Below are 17,926 nucleotides of genomic sequence, written 5' to 3'. Positions count from 1 at the left end.
TTGAAGGCTCACCCTTCTTCGATCGTGTATGCGACTCGAAACCCCTAGCCAAGTCGAATAATTCCGAAAACGATTTCGCTTGACCACGTCTAATTTTTCTTTTCAAGTCGTCATTCAAAGTCCGATAGAAATCCCCCATTAATAAACGATCACTTCCCAAATACTCCGGACAAAAACGAGCCTTCGCCATAAAGGTCGTCTTGAGAGTATTTAAATCCATAGATCCTTGTCGCAAATTTCGCAACTCATTACGCAATTCCCACAAATCGGCCGAAGTCCGGAATTCCTCGAAGAATTCCTCCTTAAATTCGTCCCACGATAAGACCATAAACGTTTCACCACCAACAAGATCAATCTTACCATCCAACCAATCCCTTGCCCTACCCCGCAACAAACTAGTTGCGAGCGTCGTCTTCTTCTCGGGAGGGCAATCAATCGTGCGAAAACGCCCTTCGACATCCGAAATCCAAGTTGTGCTTACCAATGGATCCGGTTTCCCGTCGTACATCGGTGGTTTAGTCCTCATGAAGCTCTTAAGATAACGCTTCATTTCGCCACTACTTTGAAGTTTGGAATACTTCCTATCCATTTCTTCTCGAAACGCTCTCATTTGCTCCGCAACGGCGGCCGCAACTCTAGCGTTAAACTCCACGTTATTCGCCTCGATCTCGTTTCGCGTCGTCAATCTCAAAATGCAAAACGATTAGATCACGAACGTATAAAATCGCACGCACAACTCCGTCCCATCTTGCTAAACACTCGTCGTACATCACTCGTTAGACGCGATTTGCACCCGTAATAAGGTTTGCAAGTTCTTATTACGCACGCACGCCGCATCGACTTGTTAGTACAACGACCGTCTCGCTCGATCACATAAACAAACACATCAAGATTCTACGCGATACAAACATACGCGAGAATTATTTTCACAACACAAATAACATATTAATAATATCCGCATTACTAATACAAACGTTAGTCAACCTATAACAAGGTACTAACTAAACCTATTCCTGACCCGTAATCCTACAAGTCCCGCAACAAAGTAAGCACACACAAAGTCTAAGTCTAGGCACCTATCTCAAGTCACCTAAATCCCTTAGACCATGCTCTGATACCACTTGTAACAACCCAAACCAAAACCACGACAATTCCCGTTAAATTTCACAACTAAAAAAAAAATTTTCTGGTGCAGTTCATTTGCGCGGCGCGCCAGGTGGGTGCGCGGCGCGCCAAACCACCTGGACAGCCCGCTGTCCCCGGAAGTCAATTTAACGAAAATGTTTGACTAGTTCCCGACATTTTTAGCCAAAACGCTTTTAACCATAAATTCATATATATAAAACTAGCACGTTTAATTAATAAAAATTAAGTTTACGAAGCGGGTCCCACATCGCCCCAAATTACCCCTTGAGTACCAAAATGCAATATTTGACCATAAGACTTTTAATACAAAACGAAGCCGAGCATGGCGATTGGGGATACGCTACCCAATCCTAAACAATCCAAAAGCAAGTCTCTAAAGCAAACTATGCAAGTCTTCTAGTCCTCGCGCTTACCCGAGCCACCAATCCGCATGCAATCTATAAAAAGAGTCAACAACGAGAGGGTAAGCTAACGCTTAGTGAATGATAATATACTACATACATATATATGCATAAAATGGACACGCCACATAAATAAACAAATACCGCATACCGGAGCGTCCAAGCCTAAAGGCAAGCTAATCTAAGTATACCATACGATCACTAAGCAACAAGCTACTAATACCATCAATAAGGTAAGTTCACCAACGTCAATGTGAACAACGCCAATAACTACCCCCGGAGGGTTAACTACATCACGACAACACAACATTAATCACGAATTAGCAATTCGACAATCATGCAACATATCGTGCATATACCAATAACCGCAAGTCCACAATAGCTAGCAATACCAGAAGCATATAGTTCATAATTAAATATGCCAATACATAACTCATACAACCATGGTTAACCAATTCGAACAAGGGAAACGGTACATACAAGACCGTTGGAGTTCATAACATCCGTTAGTGCTACTTAATCAACGCGTAGTCACTAATCCCCCGGGTGATGTCTTAAACAACGCGACTCACTCACCCTTTCCAATGTGGCGTCTTAAACAACGCGACGATTCCACATGCCATTCAATACGATGGGTGGTGTCTTAAACAACGCGACATCCACTCCAATACATTGTGGTGTCTTAAACAACGCGACATCCACTTCTTTACCATGTGGTGTCTTAAACAACGCGACATCCACTTCTTTACAATGTGGTGTCTTAAGCAACGCGACAATGCCACATTCATACGACACAAATAAATACATTATATACACATACGCATAATTATTCCACTCACAACCACGTGTGATAACGTACACCCAAAATGTGTACTTTGCCAAAGGTAGTCAACCAAAACGCACAACCGTGCCAATTGGACCTATGCACAAGTCCATCAAATCCACCTATATGTGAAGTGAGCTCTAAAGCCGAGAATCACTTCACCCGACCCGCACCCATCCTACACATACATATGCATATAGGATATTAACACTCACCTTGAAGTCTTGATGAAAGCTTCCGAATAATCCGCAACTCGCCAATGGAAAATACCTATTCCATTATCATAATTACAACAATACACTTAGAATGGATTCACAAATCAACCCAAATTGACACTTAGTGCAAATTTGACCCAAATGCACTTCCAAGTACAAAACGCGCCCAAAATTAACCAATAATCACTAACACAAGTGAGAATGGTCTTAATACGCCAATTAAACCCGATCATAGGTGTTAAACACCTATCTTGCCCAAAATGACACTTAAACCCTAGTTTGACCCATAAGAAGTCAATATCACGCTATTAGCAAGTTTTGACACCAAAACATATTTAACTCGGTTTAACACTTCAACTTAATCCATTTTAAGTTTATAAACTTTGTTAAATCGCCAATTGGGTCATAATCACCACCAAACCCTAATTTGACCCAAAGTCAAAGTTAGTCAACCAAATAACCCTAAATAGGTTTCAATACTTCCACAATCACTAAACCTAGTGATTAAACCCAATTTCAAGTTCTAAACATAACCAATTTGTTCACCAAACCGAAATCCACCAACAATAACAATAAACCCGATTACTAGCATCACTAAAGTCACTTCATGAGTCTAAATGGGTTTATCAACAAATCAAGTTCAAACCCTAACTTTGAATAGCAAAATCAACAATGAAATTCGGAGTTAGAACTTACCAATACCGCCAAAATGATGCCGTTGACGAGTGGAACAACTTTAATACCCGAGGTTTGACCCGAAACACCCTTCTTCTTCTCCAATTGGAGCTCTCTCTCTCTAAAACTCTCCTCTCACTCTAGGGTTTGAAGATGAGAGTGTTTGATGAGTGAAATATGATCCAAACTGATCAAAGGATCAGTTTTGATGACCCTAAACCGACCCCAAGTGAAAAGACCAAAGTACCCTTCATTTAAAGCCTTTAAAAAGGCTGAAAATTGCTTCTGACCCATTCGGCGCGCCGCGCCACATTGTGGAGCGCCGCTCCACTCTGCAGGTCAGATTTCAGAAACTTGTTTTGGCCATAACTTTTTGACCGTAGCTCCGTTTTCGATGAATCAAATATCGTTGGAAACGTAATAAGATTTTCTTTCCAATGGTAAGGCTTTGAAACATTAACACCAACTTTATTTGGGGTTGAAAAGATACGTACACTCCTTGTCACTTCAGACAATGTCCAGTTTCCTCCAACGTTCAAGCAAGCAACACGTACATGCTTCGTACACTTCATACATGCATAGTACACCATAAATACATTATCTACAATAAATATTTGGGTCTTACAATTTTGCATTGGGGCCGGTTTTGAGGCTACAAATCTGGCCAAAACCTTATCTTATCCTCATTTCTTATCCACTCAAACACATCAAACCCTAGAGAGAGAGAGGTTACAGAGAGAGATTTGGGGATTTGGAGAAGAAGAAGAGTGATTCGGGTCGGGTCTCAAGAGTTAAAGTTGTTCATCTCATCAACAGCAACATTTTGGTGGTATTGGTAAGTCTCAACTCCGAGTTTCATTTTGTTGATTTGATATTCAAGTTGGGGTTTGAGCTTGTTTAGTAGTGAAACCCGTTTAGATGACGAAGTGGGTTTTTTGTGACTAGTTATTTTGATACTTGGCGGGTTTTGGGTTGGTTGACGATTTGGCCATGTTTAGACTTTGATTTCAGGTGTAATCACTTAGTTTAGTGATTATGGAAGTATTGGAACCCATTTGGGTATGTTTGAAAGACTAGTTTTGAATTGGGTCAAAATTAGGGTTTATGTGTTAAATTAGGTAAATTAAGTGTTTAACACTTGTGATTTGGTTTAATTGGTATATTAGGGCCATTTTCAATTGTGGTAGTGATTATTAGTTAGTTTGGGCATTTTTGGGACTTACGTCAAAATGGGTTGACTTTGAATTGGGTCAAAATTTATGATGACACTAATTTGTATTAAATGGATGTTAAACGCCTTTGTTAAGTGTTCAATTATGTTTTTGGATGTAATTACTCGCGAGAAGTAATTTTGGATTAAAATGATATTTTAACATAATTCAATCGTGGTCAAAAGCAATATGGTTCAATATTGAACGTGCTGGGGTTTTGGTGTAATTGGCGTTTGAAATAATTACTACCTAAGTAGTAATTTAGTGTTAAGACCTAAGTTGGTCTAATTGATGTCAAGTATAATTTGGGTTAAGTTATACTTGTTTGTATGGGTCGGAATTACCACCCGTAATGGTAATTGGTTTGTGTCCATTAGGTGTTAAATGGGCGGGTTTTGGTGAGCAAGGTGTGATCCCTTGGCTAAGGGATAATTGTGTCGGATTCTCTTTTAGAGAATGTATATTTATGTGTATATTGTGCCTATGTGCGATATTGGTAACTATTTGCTCGGATATGAGGACGGAGATCATAATACACTACTCGTGCGGACATTTCAAGGTGAGTGGAATAATTATGCGTGTTTGTATATGGTATATTTACTTGTGTGGGGTGCGATGTGGGTTAAAGTTCGCGTGTTCAATACCACATCGTATTCGCATGTGGTATGGGTTTAAAGTTCGCGTGTTCGATACCAAATCATCATGTGTGCATGGGTGTGATGTGTAGGTTTAATGTTCGCGTGTACGATACCACATTTCACGTAACGGGTGGGTTTAAAGTTCGCGTGTACGATACCACTCAGGAGTTAGTTGTACGCGGCGTTAAGTACAATAATGGATGTTGTGAACACCGATGGTCATTTGCGAGTACCATTCCCTTGTGCTATTGGTTAACCATGGTTGTGTGATTTTGTATTAACATATTAAATTGTGAACTATATGATATTGGCGTTGGTAGCTTATTGTGAACTGCGGATATTTAGTTATGCATTGTGACTATATGGTTATTGAATTGCTAGCCCGTATGCGGTATGTGTGTAAGTGTATGCAAGTAAGTAGATTATATATGTATATGTATAATTATTGCATTCACTAAGCTTTATGCTTACCCCTCTCATTGTTTATCTTTTTATAGGCACTGTGTTATGAAGCTAGCTAGTTGTTATTCTAGATGCGTAGGAGCGCTTGGGCTCGATGGGATAGCTTTTGGATATTGGACGTGGATTGGGGATTTGGTAGTCCCCGGGATTTTGCTCTTGGTATCGGGTTGGGTGATAGAATCCTAACTCCTCTAAATGTGTAATTGGGTCGAAATAGTCACGTCTTGTATTCATGGGTTGTAGGAGACCCGAGGGTCAAATACTCTTTTGTCATATAAAACCCTTTTGCGTATTGTTTGAAATAATTAAACTTGGGTTAGATTGAAAATGGTTTGTGTTATGTTATAAAGGGGCTGATCCTGTTATCCAGTTGAAGTGCGCGCCACGCGTGGCCTACGCGTCGCGCAAATCGCAAAACCTGGTGAGATGCCCAGTTGTCAACTTCTGACTTTGATTTACGCTTTAGCGCACGCCGCGCGTTCTTTTACGCGCCGCACATATGGTCTGACCAGAATCTGTTTGTTATTTAAAAAAAGTCGTGTTTTTCTAGTAAACGGTTTTGGGGTCATTACAAGTGTGTCAGAGCATAGTCTAAGGGAATTAGGTGACCTTGGAATATGTGCCTAGTCTTAGACTTATTGGCAGTTATGCATTATTTGCGGGACTTGTAGAAATACGGGTCGGATTGAGATTTTTTTGTGCCTTAGAGTATGTGACTAACTATGACTTGTGTTTGTCCAAAATGTGTTTGTGTGGTGCCTTATTTCGCGTGTAAATTAGTGCCTTAGATAGCTAGGGCCTAATGTAAGTAGGCGAACTTGGATGTTGTTTTAGTGATAGTCACCTAGGTTGTAGCTTAACTTGTTGTTGTGGTGTACTTGTGTACATTTATTATTATATTGTATATTGGTGTATATATACAGGTATCTATTGGTTTTGTGTCCTAGAGACGAATCTATTGGAGAGATTAGGATGTTTGGCAGTTTTGAGTGATCAAGTTCACAGTAAGAACTTTGATCATTCGGGCACTAGGAATTATCGCATGTTATTTTGTGTAAATGTTGCGTCAGTCCGGGTAAGGTACTTTGTGTGACCATGTGAAAATGGTAAGGTACGCAATTGTAATAGTGACCGATCACCATTATTAAGAAAGTGTATCTTGACACCAAGCATGAAATGTCGAATACCGAACGGAGGAAACGTGGCTTGGTTAGGGTAGAATCAGGACGAATTAGGAATCTTTTATTGGTTCCTAGGAGATAGTGGTCTCGGGCGATGTGTTTGCTGTCACATCGGGTTTGTTGTGAGTCGGGAGGTGTTACGGTTGATTCGGTTAGTTAAGGTGAGTGAGTAAAACTCACGAGTTTAGCTCGTGTTTAGCCACCCTAAGTAGTGGGTGCATTATTGAGATTGTCATTGGGTGAAGTTACACATCGTAACTAGGATGACCGATTTATGTGTGCGTGTGTGCGACGAGGACTTGAATTCCGTAACGGAATGCGACAAGTCTAATGATTGTGGTTTAAGGTTACACTCGGTAGAGTGTGTGGTTAGAGGATCGTGTAAGGATTCTAGTTGTGAGTCGCCTTGGAATTGGCGAATCGAGGAGTCTTCGGGTCGTTAAAATCATGGGAGTGGGACCCATGTGATGACGATCGCGTTAGTGTGTTGTGGAGTATAGGGTAACATTCCTAACGGAATACCCCTTGTAGTTGTGGTTGTATCGATGTGTCGAAGGGAGTAAGACTTGTTTTATAAGACAACAAACCGTAAGGTTTGTCGGGTAGGTATGACTTCGGGTCATTATTGTGGAGAGACGGGCTACATCGGGTGGATGGAACCCAAAGATCGAGTTTCTAAATCTCGGTAGATCGTGGTGGGAGTCTGTATGACACTGCGTCAGGTGCCCCCTTATACCTGCTAGTGTGATGTTCAACTCCGGTGATGGTGTGATCACTTTGTGCTTAGGGTGCCCGTGAGATACCCTTGGAAGCAGCGGAGATTACAATAGTGATCGACGGGTGATAGTAATTCGACAGTATAACACCCCTGATTTTTTTTTAAATCACAGCGGATGTCCTGTTTATAAAATCTGACACATCATATAAAAAAAGACACATGTATAACGTTTCAATAATATTATATCAAATATTAAAAGTCCATTACATATATAAAACCGGGTGCTACGTTAAACAATGACACTGGTAACAAAAGACGCGACATCATAGTTTCGACTGGTCAAACATATCTTCCAGCATCCCATCTTCACCCTGAAATCTAACATGCAACACCGAACCTGCAAGGGTGAAAATGTGGGGGATTAGCACAACTGCTAAGTGAATGGAACTATCAAACAGCTAAGCATACAGTATCAAACATGCAAGGTCATCTATTGCTACGTCCATCAGCAAACAACTAATAGCAACACAAGGATCGGCGGCTTGTACGGTCACACGACTCGTAGCTGATCGGGCTACAGTCTACCGATAGTCCCTCCTAAAATATTATCTGTATAACTGTCCAGACGCAATTCATGCGTCCTACTATGTATACTGAACATCCGTAGGACTTGACCCAACCTAGCCTAGCCTCGGTTGACCTTGTGCGGTCCCCACCTAGCCTAGCCTTAGTGGAACCCCCACCTAGACTAGCCTCACTGGTGCTCACAAAATAGTGCACATAATCACATACAACAACATGGCAAACTATCTAGTGCATGTAAGCATGCATAGCTATCTACGTATGGCACGGCTATAAACAGTATAAACTAACAAGAGCATCACTTGCTACTCTATACTATAACCGAAGATAGTCCCACTCACCGATACCGGCATCACTCGGTAGTCTAATATCACTGAGTCTTCTCCTTGTCCATATCACCTGAGAACAATACCTACAAGTTAGTAAATCGTATTCCAAATGCTAACAATATCGGTATATATATACATATATACTTACACATATATATATATATATATATATATATATATATATATAGGGGCAGGATCAATGGGGAAGTAACCAATCGGGGGGAAACGGGGGGAAGCAAAATTTTTTTTTTTTTTTGGTTTTTTTGAATTTTTTTTTTCCGGCATCAAGATCACACGAAAATATGAACATTTAGAAGAGACACTTCGTGATGAATGTTATTATTTAGGCAGGAAAACGATCGACAAAAATAACATTCAAGATAATATTGTTCGTGAAGAATATGAACGTTTTTTTTCTTCATGTTTTGTGAAGTAAAATTTAGCCCGATTTAGAGTTTAGGGTTTGGGGTTTAGGGTTTGGTGTTTTGGGTTTATTCCATAAACCCAAAACACCAAACCCTAAACCCTAAACCCTAAACTCTAAACCGTTCGTGTTAAAAACTCAATCTAAATCCTAAATCTAAACCCTAAATCTAAACCTTAAACCCTAAATTTCTAAACTCTAATATCTAAACCCTATAAACCCTAATATCTAAACCCCAATAGCTAAAACCTCAAAATACGCTCGAAAAACACGATAATTGTTATATATTACTTCTTCGAGCGTTTTCCCGCCAAAATAAAAACATTTATCACAAAGTGTCTCTACTAAATGTTCATATTTTCATCTCATCTATAACGTTTGTGAACAAAGTTTTTTCAAAAAACGAAAAAAAAAAGTTTTTGCTTCCCCCCGCTTCCCCCCGAATGGTTACTTCCCTCTTGATCCTACCACTATATATATATATATATATACACACACACACAAAATCGCATGTCCAAACAAGCGGGTCGCCACACATTCATACAATAAATATAACATATGCGATAATACAATATTACACTAATAATCACACGATATCTTAAGCGCATACTTATTTCGACCCAATACTACGTTTATACTAAAAGTCCCAAATTTATACAAACGGTCAAAGTTTAAATGGTTAAACAAATTAACACAATATCATACAAACGGGTCACGACTAAATGGGCGAACCAACAACACAAACCAGACAATCGGGTCAAGGTCCATATGGGCGATTACGTATATATATATATATATATATATATATATATATATATATATATATATATATATATATATATATATATATATATATATATATATATATATATATATATTCATACACATATATTCATACGTATATATATATACACATGTACATATATATACACATATACCAAAAACCATTCGAACGGGTCACGAGTAAAACGGGCAACGAGTTAAGCAATACACATAAAATTCACATATATACGCTTACATATTCAAACAAATCAAACAGACGGGTTAAGGGCTAAACGGGCGAACAATTCAGCACACGAACCACCAAAAAATATCAAAGGCACGGGCAACGAGCTGCGCACCACGCGGGCGAACAACAGCGAAAACCGCTGCAATCAGCAGCAAAATGGCTGCAACAGCAGCAAAATGGCTGCAACAGCAGCAGAAACAGCAAGCGACAGCTGGCGGAAGCATGGGGCATGCCACGCCACCACCGTTGCTCGCCGACGGTGGTCAGAAACAACCAAAAACAGCAGCAGAAGCTGCTGCAAACAACAGGCTCTCTTTTTTTTTAAATGGGTTTCTACCCCCAATTTCATGTTTCAAGCACTTTTTGATCTAATTACAAATCAACAAACATTTACTAACATGTATCAACAATAATCTATCATATTTCAAGCAAATACAACATAAAATCATGATTCAAGCTCAAAAATGCATTTTTTTTAACTTTTGTCAAGAACCCTAAATTTCAAGAATCAAAATACAAAATTAAGGAAAGAAGACCTGATTACAATCTAATAATGATGCAAGAAATCTGAATTTAAAGCTTGAATTCATCACAATTAAACAATTGGGAGTTAGGGTTCTTGTTTGGGGTCGTTAAGAACGAGGGAGTGAAGGGAAAAACATAAACTAGAATTAAAATGAAATATGGGGCGGTTTTGACTAATTAAATGCGTATTAAACCCATACCCAATAATACACGTGTATTTACCTGATTACTGAAACACACCACACTTCAATCAATAGCCAAACGAAGTCCAAATTCAATAAACAAATAGTTTATGTGACCCTTGTCACAAAACGCACTCATCGGACTAATAATTAAAGAATGGGCCAATAGCCTAGTGGTGAATGAATCGCTCTCCCTTAGGGGAGGTGAGGGTTCGATTCCCACTAGGTGAGAATTTTCCAAATAATTGGATCAAAAACCATTCTTACCGGGCCCAAATGATCCCTTGGTCCCACGCATGCGAAGATTGCAATAATAACAATGCAGGTTCGAATCTCGGGCCTGGCATGCTGTGGGAAAATGGGTGATGGTGTTTCGCCAGGCTCCAGTGGGCTACCGGGGACCGGTGGATGGGTCGACAAAGTCAACACAGGGCTAACATGTCCCTGCCGATACACATGTTTTTGCAACAATCGGACTAATAATTAATTATAAACACTTAATAATTAATTATTACACTAAAATGCACTTTAAAACACAAAAAGGGAAAAAAGGTAAATTTCACCTAGGCCCGACACCAGGATGTTACAAATCTACCCCCTTAAAGAGATTCCGTCCTATCTGGTCAGTCAAAGTCAATAAAGGTTATAAATACTACAACCACCACAACGGGTCCAACGAGACCTAAGTCACAACATATCTTACACCCACAAGCGTTACAATGTTCCGTTCATCTCTCACCTATCAAACGAATACTTACCAGTTCAAAGTCAAACAAAAACTATCTGATAAGACTACGACCGAATGATTAAAACCCAACTTAAGCTAAACGACATATAATACCTGAATCGTTCACCACGTACTAATCTATGTTATCGTCCTCACCACACCATTTGCAAAAGTAATTCAATACTGAAAACTTGTCGCTATCCAAAAACTGAACGAGTCAATTTCCGTCCAAATCCCAACTAAAAAAGTTAACTCACCATCTGACATTGTCAGTTACAAACCACTTGTCCAAGATCACAAAATATTCATGGCAATCACCTTATTCTGTCATCAACCTTATGAATTTCCACGAAAAAGTTTCACATCAAGTCTAGGTTTACACACTGAAGTCACGAATTATCGCTAACAATTCATCACTTCATTAATCAATACAATCTAAATAACCGGTTAAAAACTATCAGTTACCTCCAAATACACAAAATTATCTAATTTTATCCATAATGTATTGCTAAGTCAATACGGTTTACACTAAGTTACCCAAATTCCGTAATTTAATATCTGTTTCAAACCTGATATTCAAGATTTTTGTCGAAATTCGCTCAATCGTGCTGATGTTCACTCACTACTTCATTGACTAAATGGCATTCCTGGTCTACTTATTCATCGTAAGATCGCTTACCAACACATATCCAAGTAAAATCTAATCATTAAATCACGAATTCGAGTATAGAATAACCGTCATCCAATATCGGGAGTAATTGTCTACTGGTCATTTCCCTCAAGTAACCTTAATTCATGCACCTGACATCGCTAAAGTTACATCATAAAGGTCACCACTTGGTTAAGATTCCGCCAGAATCCACAATTCAAACCTATATAACCAATAACTTACACAAAGTCTAGGTACATTACCTCTGTCATTACCAAGTCAGCAAGGTCAACTTTCGGTCAAAATCCCCCGAAATTCAAAACAGACTATCAATCATTACATCTCCTCCGACTCCTGAAACTACTGTATGATTTACCATGATGTATTTCGTTGGCCAGGCGTAATACATCATCTCAAATCATATCTTCATTTTAGGTATTTCGGAGCAAGACCCTAATATAATCCATCAATCCATCACAGTCTATTTACTCTGATTACTGACAGTTATAATCCACTAATAACAAATATACTTTAAACTCAGGGTTTCTAAATTTGTTATCCGATTACAACTATCCTTGCACATTTTCACTGTTCAAATGTACCCAACTAATCCTTCTTTTGTAACACACTAGTAAATTCTAACACTTCTATCTAAGTCCTTAAGTGACACTGACTACAACTTTTCACTCATATTCGGACACTCAACCTAGTCTTAAGGTCAACTTACACCCAAAACTCAATCTTCAGTCCAGTCAAAGTCCGTTTCTATCTACTTAAGAGACCAATACAAGAGAACCGCCTACACTTACATTCTAAGGACCACGCACAAGGTCATGTTTCGCCAAAGAAGAAAGACATTTCTTTAGGACAACTTTACGGGTCATACACAACAAGTCCAGTCATATAGGGATACTACAAGGATACTACTGGTCGAGTCACATCTACTGGTTCAGTCACTGTCTATCGAACATGCGGATTATGCCTCATATAGCTACTCAATAGAGTTCGAGTCTCTGGTCAAGATATAAGGGGACTACGACTCTAAAACAGTCCCTTCGGGTCACCACGTGTCCCACCGGTCAACAGTTAACGATAAAGAAAAAGTCTTCCTACAAGTCTTGATTCCCGCTAACAGATCTGGCATAGTAGCATAAACTAAGTCTGGACTAACAGGCCAATCGCATATAGTCTATCTATCCAATACCTAAAGCATGGCCCTACAACAACAATACTAACATGTCAACATGTTGCACTCATTACAAGTAGCATGTCTCAACTAATATGGCAAACCTGCACAATAATTAAGCCACTATGCACTACTAACAGGAAACTTGACTAAGGCTATCTAAACAGTTTCCACTATACAATCAACAATGTCTAGCATAAATATCCACAATGACGACTTACTACATGCAACAACTAATTACCAATTGTAATAATAAAATTTATGAAAATGTAATAAACATGTACCGGCATTCAAGTCGTCATATGTATCACCAGCCTCTGCCAACATCTGGTATGCTCCAACTGTACCCACTGTGGGGTTCCTTCTCTCTTGTCCGTCCACAAGAGCAGAAGATTACCCGGCTGATAATCTGTGCCCGGACCCAGCCCCAGAACTCTATCTTTGATTTGTCGAACATCAAGATGCTCTGAATCTCGTACAATGACATATCCAACCAATACTTCTTCTGAAGGGTAGCAACCGAACTTTTTGATCTATCTTACAACACCTCACTCATCCTACCGTTAGAAGGAAATCATAAACTAAAGTGAGGCGACCTGTACCTGTCACACCATACTCTTTACAAAGAATCCGTATCGTTCCGTCTTGATCCTTCGAGTTACTTAAATTCACTAAACTTCCTAAATTAATGATTAATGTAAACCGGAATACCTAAGAGGTCAACTACTTAAAGTCTGTCCAATGGAATCCTTTCCTTTATAATTATTTTACTACTGGTGACGAATGCTTCTGTATCAGATAATGGTATTGTTGTCTAGTTATTGCTGAGGTTGCATCATCAGTGACTCTGAGAAATATTACCCACCGCGGTTACATCTAAACTGAAACTGAACACCCACCTGACCCTGACAAGACCATCTGATTTAAAGGTATAAAATCTGAGTCAACCTGCACTTACTGCTCTAAGTCATATGCCCAGTTCTGACCCATCAGTAACTGTTCTTACCACCATGAGAATCTGTTCCCGGATCCTTTACTTGACACACATCCGTACTCTGAAGCTCTGACTATTCCAGGGGCGTCGGGGGTCACAGAGTTTCCGTCACTATCAGCCATACCTGTACTGCACATCATCTCACACCAAAGCTTAGTATAACAAAGGTTAGTAGCTCACAACTATCACAGTTATACCTACTCCATTCACTAAACCCATGCCCCCAAGATATGTTTGACTCGGCACAAGATTTGGGAACATGTCACTTCCGTAAACATGCTGCCAAATCTATGCTCTGATACCAACTTATAACACCCCTGATTTTTTTTAAATCACAGCGGATGTCCTGTTTATAAAATTTGACACATCATATAAAAAAGACACATGTATAACATTTCATTAATATTATATCAACTATTAAAAGTCCATTACATATATAAAACCGGGTGCTACGTTAAACAATGACACTGGTAACAAAAGACGCGACATCAGAGTTCCAACTGGTCAAACATATCTTTCAGCATCTCATCTTCACCCTGAAATCTAACATGCAACACTGAACCTGCAAGGGTGGAAATGTGGGGGATTAGCACAACTGCTAAGTGAATGGAACTATCAAACAGCTAAGCATACAGTATCAAACATGCAAGGTCATCTATTGCTACGTCCATCAGCAAACAACTAATAGCAACACAAGGATCGGCGGCTTGTACAGGCACACGACTCGTAGCTGATCGGGCTACAGTCTACCGATAGTCCCTCCTACCAGATTATCTGCATAACTGTCCAGACGTAATTCATGTGTCTTACTATGTATACTGAACATCCGTAGGACTTAGACCCAACCTTGCCTAGCCTCGATTGACCTCGTGCAGACCTCACCTAGCCTAGCCTTAGTGGAACCCCCAGCTAGCGTAACCTCACTGGTGCTCACAAAATAGTGCACATAAATCACATACAACAACATGGCAAACTATCTAGTGCATGTAAGCAAATATCTATGCATGGCACGGCTATAAACAGTATAAACTAACAGTAGCATCGCTTGCTACTCTATACTATAACTGAAGATAGTCCTACTCACCAATAACAGTATCACTCGGTAGTCTAATATCACCGAGTCTTCTCCTTGTCCATATCACGTGAGAACAATATCCACAAGTTAGTAAATCGTACTCCAAATGCTAACAATATCGCAATCACGGTATATATATACATATATACTTACACACATATATATACATACACACACATGTATATATATATATGTACATAAAATCGCATGTCCAAATAGGCGGTCGCCACACATTCACACAATAAATATAACATATGCGATAATACAATATTACACTAATAATCACACGATCTCTTAAGCGCATACCATTATACTTATTTCGACCCAATACTACGTTTACAAACGGTCAAAGTTTAAATGGTCAAACAAATTAACACAATATCATACAAACGGGTCATGACTAAATAGGCAAACCAACAACACAAACCAGACAATCGGGTCGAGGTCCATACGGGCGATCACGTATATATATATATATATATATATATATATATATATATATATATATATATATATATATATATAAATACACATATACATATATGTACACATATACCTAAAACCATTCGAACGGGTCACGAGTAAAACGGGCAACGAGTTAAGCAATACACATAAAATTCATATATATACGCTTATATATTCAAACAAATAAAAAAAAACGGGTTAAGGGCTAAACAGGCGAACAATTCAACACACGAACCACCAAAAAATATCAAAGCACGGGCAACGAGCTGCGCACCATACGGGCGAACAACAGCGAAAACCGCTGCAATCAGTAGAAAAATGGCTGAAACAGCAGCAGAAACAGCAGGCGACAGTAGGCGGCAGCATGCGGCATGCCACGCCACCATCGTTGCTCGTCGACGGTGGTTAGAAACAACCAAAAATAGTAGCAGAAGCTGCGCAGTAGCTGCTGCAAATAGCACGCTGTCTCTCTTTTTTTTAAATGGGTTTCAACCCTCAATATCATGTTTCAAGCACTTTTTGATTGAATTACAAGTCAACAAACATTTACTAACATGTATTAACAATAATCTATCATATTTCAAGTAAATACAACATAAAATCATGATTCAAGCTCAAAAATGCATTTTTTTTAACTTTTGTCAAGAACCCTAAATTTCAAGAATCAAAGTACAAAATTAAGGAAAGCAAACCTGATTACAATCTAATAATGATGCAAGAAATCTGAATTTAAAGCTTGAATTCATCACAATTAAACAATTGGGAGCTAGGGTTCTTGTTTGGGGTCGTTAAGAACGAGGGAGTGAAGGGAAAAACATTAACTAGAATTAAAATGAAACATGGGGCGGTTTTGACTAATTAAATGGGTATTAAACCCATACCCAATAATACACGAGTATTTACCTAATTACTAAAACGGAACACACTTCAATCAATAGCCAAACGAAGTCCAAATTTAATAAACAAATAGTTTATGTGACCCTTGTCACAAAATGCACTCATCGGACTAATAATTAATTATAAACACTTAATAATTAATTATTACACTAAAATGCACTTTAAAACACAAAAAGGGCAAAAAGGTAAATTTCACTTAGGCCCGACACTAGGATGTTACAGACGGTTGCGAAAGTCGAAGTTTAAAAGTATTACGGTAAATACTTCTAATGAAGTGATGGATGAGAGAATCTTGTTGCTCTTAAGTGTTAGACGAGTAAAGATGATCGGTGAGCCAGTGACAGCCTTAATGGTCAGTTAGACCGAAGGTTACGATGAAGTGTTGATATTGCGGTCGATGTAATTTTTGTGTCGGATTGGTCACTCTTCTCCATGAGAGTGAGCAATTGTTGATAAAGGTTCGTTGAGTGGATGGTCAGGTGATCTCTACTGAGATGCATGACTTAATAAGCCGAGTGGCATGTGCCTTGGCTTATAGGCTTATGTAGGACTTTGGTGGAGTTCGCTTTGCCAATGATGAAGGGCTATCAGTTGTAAATTGTGGTATAAAGGTGCGATGTCGTCGCGTGTACGACACCTCGGGTGATTGTGTATGATGGCTCTGAGAGCCTGAAGTGAATTCGCGATGATTTGGTGTATGTGACCAACGATGAGAATGGTCGTGTGTGACGTGGAATGAAAATTCCGCGGGATGATAGCATCTTGGCGGTGAGAATGTGGAGCTGAATACTAAGTGGGGGAGTTTTTACTGCCGCCCGATGAAACTCCGGTGGTTTTATGTATAGTAAATTGTCGGGGTGTACCGTGCTAAGCGCCAATAGGTATTCGTAGTTCCTAACGAGGAAGAGTGATGGGTTGTTGATGTCGACTTGAGATCGTGCTTTACGATTGTGAGTTACAATCCCGTAACGTTATGCGTAAAGATTGTGATGATGGGATTGAAGGGAGTGTAAGTCTTCTTATGTAAGGTGGTCGTGTAGTACCAATGTACGGTATGAGATCAAGTGTGAAATTTGAGATCACGACTGTGAGAGAAATGAAGCTGTCATTGCGGGTGCTCTTATAGTGAAGATCTGGGTTGTCATGAAACTCATATAGTATTATTGAATAGGTACGAGTTCTATATCGCGAAGGATACTGTATTTTCCCTGTCGGGAAATGTGGTTGTGGAAATTGTCAGTGGATTATTCCACTTTATGGAAGATTATGAGGCGAAGAGTGTCAATTCCGATTGTCTCACATCGAGATACGCGGATGTTGTTTGTTTGCGAGAGTGTATTCCCTAGTGAGGCGACCCGTTATTTGTATTGAAATGTCGAGGCCATCCTTAACGGACGGTCGAGGAAAGAGGA

This window comes from Rutidosis leptorrhynchoides, chromosome 3 (assembly GCF_046630445.1).
Source record: "Rutidosis leptorrhynchoides isolate AG116_Rl617_1_P2 chromosome 3, CSIRO_AGI_Rlap_v1, whole genome shotgun sequence".
Taxonomy (NCBI): Eukaryota; Viridiplantae; Streptophyta; class Magnoliopsida; order Asterales; family Asteraceae; genus Rutidosis; species Rutidosis leptorrhynchoides.
Note: the sequence above shows the minus strand (reverse complement) of the source record.